Source organism: Budorcas taxicolor, chromosome 11, assembly GCF_023091745.1.
Source record: "Budorcas taxicolor isolate Tak-1 chromosome 11, Takin1.1, whole genome shotgun sequence".
Classification (NCBI taxonomy): domain Eukaryota; kingdom Metazoa; phylum Chordata; class Mammalia; order Artiodactyla; family Bovidae; genus Budorcas; species Budorcas taxicolor.
In genome coordinates, this window is record NC_068920.1 from 86,181,908 (window position 1) to 86,187,475 (window position 5,568).

The window sequence follows — 5,568 nt, forward strand, 5'->3', positions numbered from 1 at the left end:
AGAACAGAACAGGGCCACATCCAGAAAATGCTCTTCACATCACAGACACGGGGGCCTTACGTACGCAGCTTCCCAGCAAGGGGAAGGAACGCAGCTTCCCAGCAAGGGGAAGGAACGCAGCTTCCCAGCAAGGGGAAGGAAGGTGTTCCTACTAGTAAAGTCAGTATGGATATAGTGCAACAAATATCTGTCAGGTGACTTGAGAAAAGGAGTCCTTTATAAAGAGCTTTTGAAAAATTTATCAAAGATGCCACATGGGCCAGTAGTAACCCTGGAGCCTTATATTTGTTCTAGGAAATGATGTAACTTCTCTCTTCATATTCTTCCCTACCTGTTTTATATCTTTGTTCCCTTAAAACATGGGGAAAGGTAGCACTGTAGGAGTGTGGCAGAGGAACTGAGCAGCATATAGGTGATTGCAAAAGACCAGCTTTGGCTTTTTAGCCTTGAGTTCAAGAGCCTCTCTAGGATAAACTCTTGGGTGCCCTCTGTCTCTTGTTTTCTTGACTTTCTCGATTAGCAGGGCTTCAAAAAGAGCAAGTAAGAAATAACAGGAAAAAATGCTCCAGGTGTAGACAGCCTTATATATTTCTACAGGTATATAAGTTACATATAATGTATGTATAGATAGTATGTTTTTGGGGACCTGTTTCTGTACACCTGCTATATACTTCAATAAAAATTTATTTCAAAAAAATCTTGACTGGTGCAGTAAACTTCCTATGTATTTATTTTTATTCATATGAAGGTTTGTCTGTTAATGGGACACATGAAAATTTGAGTAGATGTGGTGGGTATGCTTTAGATAGTATGAGCTAAAATATAGACTCTGTGTTTTGTGATAAACTCAGGGAGATGGAAAGCAGAGGGGAACCTTCAGAAGATAGCATTTGAATCTCAGGGTAAGGTAAACTAATACAACAAACAGAACCAAGCCTGTAATGGCTCAAAAAATAAATTATTTCTTGTTCGTATATCACCAGATTGAGTGTTCCAGTTGAGAGTCCTTCTTTCGTCTGTGTAGTGATTCAGGTCTGAGATTTTTAATCTTGTGGCTGTATCATCACCCAGGGCCTTGTTGTCTGTGTCCAACCAGCAGAAGGTGAGCAAGGAAAAGGCACCCCTGCTTCTTAAAAGTCTCCTTAAGTTTAAAGGGCATTGAAATTTTATATATAAAGCATTATTTTCCAAACACAATGGAATTAGCATAAGCAACAGAAAGATAAGAACAATACACTTAAATAATCCATATGCCAAAGAAATCATAAGAGAAATTAGAAAATATCTTGGCTAGAATGAAAATAAAAATCATAACATCAGAATTTGTGGGCTACAGCTAAGGCGGTATTCAGAGGGAGATTTATAGATTTAAACATATTAGAATGTAGAGTCTCAATTAACTTTCCAACTTAATACAAGTGCAAGAAAAGAATAAGAACAGAAGTCAGTGAAATAGAAAACAAAGCAAATCAGAAGCTGACTCTTTGTAAGTATCAAAGAAGTTGATAAACTTATAACCAGGCTGATGAGGTAAAAAACAAATTATCAGTGTTCGAAATAGAAGGGGAGATACCAGCATGAATCCTACAGACATTTACAAAGGAGTATTAGGAAATGATTTATGCCAATGAAATTGATACCTCAGAGGAAACATTTGAAAATGAACGTAATTCCATGCTGGGAGTAAAATAGAAAAACTATATCATTACATTCAGAAAAAGCATTTGATGAAATTCAAGACCTATTCCTAGTAGAAATTCTCAGCAACCTACAAATAAAAGGGAATTTGCTCAGCCTGATAAAGAGTAATACCATATTTAACAGTAAAAAACTGAATACTTTCCCTCTAATACACCAAACAAGGCAAGAACGTCTGGTCTAAGCACATATTCAATACTGCTTGGAGGTTTTAGCCAGTGCAACAAAACAACAAAGGAAAACAAATTGGAAAGATACACAGAACTGTCTTTATTTGTAGATGACATGATTGTGTAAGTAGAAGATAATAAACTATAAGTAAGATACTACAACTCATAAATAAGCTTAGCAAGGTCAACAGGATGCAGTCAGTATACCAAAGTATTTTTATATACCAGGAACAAACAATTGAAATTTAAAAATAACACCATAGCATTAAAGACCATGAGATAAATTTTGTGAAGTATGTGTAAGACCTGAACATGGAAAACCTTTTTGAGAGAAAAAACCTAAATAAATGGAGAGAGAGACCACATTCTTGGATGAAAGGTTTAATGTGGTGGTGGTTTAGTAACTCAGTCATGTCTGACTCTGTGACCTATGGATTGTAGCCCGCCAGGCTCCTCTGTCCATGGGATTCTCCATTCAAGAGTACTGGAGTTTGTTGCCATGCCCTTTTCCAGAGGATATTCCTGACCCAGGGATCGAACCTGGGTCTGATGCATTGGCAGGTGTATTCTTTACCACTGATCCACCTGGGTAGCCCTTAATATGATTAAGATGATGTCAATTAAAATTAAACTGACATGTAGATTAAATGAAACCCTAATCAAAGTACTTAGCAGCCATTTGGGGTAGAAATTAACAAGCTGAGTCTAAAATTTATATATAAATGCAATTGGACCTTGGATAGTCAAAACAGCCTTGATAAAAAGATTATATTGGAGGATATATGGCTGATTGCAAGAATTACTATAAAGCTACCATAGTTAACATGCTTTTGGTGTCAAGGTGTATATGTAATCTGCTGGAAACAATGGAAACAGTGACAGACTTAATTTTCTTGGGTTCCAAAGTCACTGCAGATGGTGACTGCAGCCATGAAATTAAAAGATGCTTACTCCTTGAAGGAAAAGTTAGGACCAACCTAGACAGCATATTAAAAAGCAGAGACATTGCTTTGCCCACAAAAGTCTAGTCAAAGCTATGGTTTTTCCAGTGGTCTTGTATGGATGTGAGAGTTAGACTAAAAAGAAAGCTGACCACTGAAGAATTGGTGCTTTTGAACTGTGGTGTTGGAGAAGACTCTTGAGAGTCCCTTGGACAGAAGGGAGATCCAACCAGTTAGTCCTAAAGGAAATCAGTCCTCAATAATCATTGGAAGGACTGATGCTGAAACTGAAACTCCAATACTTTGGCCACCTCAAGGGAAGAATTGACTCATTTGAAAAGACCCTGATGCTGGGCAAGATTGAAGTCAGGAGAAGGGGACAACAGTGGATGGTTGGATGTCATCACTGACTTGATGGACACGAGTTTAAGCAAGTTCTAAGAGTTAGGTGATGGACAGGGAAAGCTGATGTGCTGCAGTCCCTGCTGCTGCTAAGTCGCTTCAGTCCTGTGCAACTCTGTGCAACCCCACAGACAGGCAGCCCACCAGGCTCCCCTGTCCCTGGGATTCTCCAGGCAAGAACACTGGAGTGGGTTGCCATTTCCTTCTCCAATTCATGAAAGTGAAAAGTGAAAGGGAAGTCACTCAGTCGTGTCCGACTCTTAGTGACCCCATGGACTGCAGCCTACCAGGCTCCTCCGTCCGTGGGATTTTCTAGGCAAGAGTACTGGAGTGGGTTGCCATTGCCTTCTCCCTGGGGTCGCAGAATTGGACAGGACTGAGCAACTGAACTGGACACAATAAAGAATCCAAAAATAGACTATGTGACTATGTAACACCTGTATGTTAACTTGATTTTTCACAAAACTGACAGTAATTTGATGGGAAAAAGGAAAGTCACTTCCACAAATAATTCTGGAACAAACATAACTATATATATATATTTTTTTTAATCAACCTTTATTCCTCTGTGTCACACAAAAATTAACTTGAAACACAGACTTAACTGTAAGAACTAAAACAAATTTCTAGACCAAGACATTGAAGGAAATTGGGTTCAGCAAAGCTCAGATTAGAAAAACAGAGAGACACTGTTGAAAATGGAAAGATAAGCCTTAGACAAAACACATCTTGCTAAATATGTTAAAATGTTGAAAAACTAAATCAGGGTTTTATCAATGAAAACATGAATAGCAAATAAGCACCAGTGATCCAAGTTGTTACTAGTCATTCAGGAACTGCAAGTGGTAATACCACCACAACTCAGTAGAATGACTATAATTAAAAAGACTGGAATTGCCAGTAGCGATAATGGTGAGCAAATGGAACACACGCATTGCTCATGGAAAGGTTAAGGTCCAAGGACCTCAGATGACAGTTTGGCAATTTCTTATAAACTTAAATATTATACTAACCTCATGACTTAGCAATTCCACTCCTAAGTATATACCCAAGAGAAATGAAAACATGTGCACACAAAAAACGACATGAATGTTCATAAGCTGTATTATAGTCCAAAATTGAAAACGCCTCCAGAAGTTCAGCTGGTAAAAGGATAAACCACATCCATACAATGGATGCTAATTAGCAATGAGGAACAAATTACTAACTCAAGCAACAACACGAGTGAATCTCAAAAGCATTATGCTAATTGAAAGAAGACACAAAGACTGATAACATTTATCTGCAGTTTGTGAAAAGGCAAAATTTAGAGGCAGCAGGTTGATTGTTGCCAGGGGCTAGGGGGAGTAATGGAGCTGTTCGGTATCATGATTGTGGTAGTGACTACACAACTACATAACTGTGTACATTTGTCAGAACTCATCCAATCATACACCTAAAAGTGGTAAGTATGCATTTTATATATCATTCCTCTGGCTAAAAGAAAAAAGTAATAATGAATCAAAATGTGTTAATGTAAATTTGGGCTTATGGGTATTCAATATTCTTTCAAATCTGTTTTGCATTTAATAATTTTAATTTTTACATATTTCCAAAGACATGAACTTGAGATAAAATTCACAAGAGAAGAATAGTCCAAATTTTGTGCCCTGAGTTACTTTTCACATGGGCGCCTCTATGTGACCTGCTTAGGGTAAATAGCACCAGGGATTTACCATTTATGTATTTATTTAGTATCTGTATATATGTATGAATTTATTGTTGATTAGCTACTTGATGGTTTTCTTGAGCAACTGCTGGGCTGATGGGGTTGGATGATCAGGAAGCTTTGCTAAGTAATCTATTCAAAGGGACTGAATTACTGGATATAAATTGATCAAGTCCGTTTTCTTATATAATCCCATTTGCTACCCTCTCCCACCTCCTGAAAATCAGGAAGTCTTGCTAATAAAACACATCTTTAAAATTTTGTAAGCATAAGTAAGATTTTTATTGAAATCCAGCTCTAGAAGATGCCCATAGTTGTTCAGTAACCTTTTAGAACTGTCTCTTTAGCATGGCATCCTCACGATATTCCTCAAACCAAAACCAATTTCATTTACTACATATAAAGAACAATTATTCCATAATTACTCCATTTTTATTATGACTTTCACTTTGCTGTTTCCTCAAGCTTAGGAAAATGGAATTCTACTTTTTAAAGCAAGACTATTGCCTGTCTGGCAAAAAGGTATATAGGCTTAGGCTGGCATCCCTGAGACTTTTGGAGTGATACCTTTTAAAAATAACCTTTTAACATCTTTAGTTATTGTTCTTTATTCTGTAGGTCCAGGGTTGGCCAACTGTCTATAAAGGGC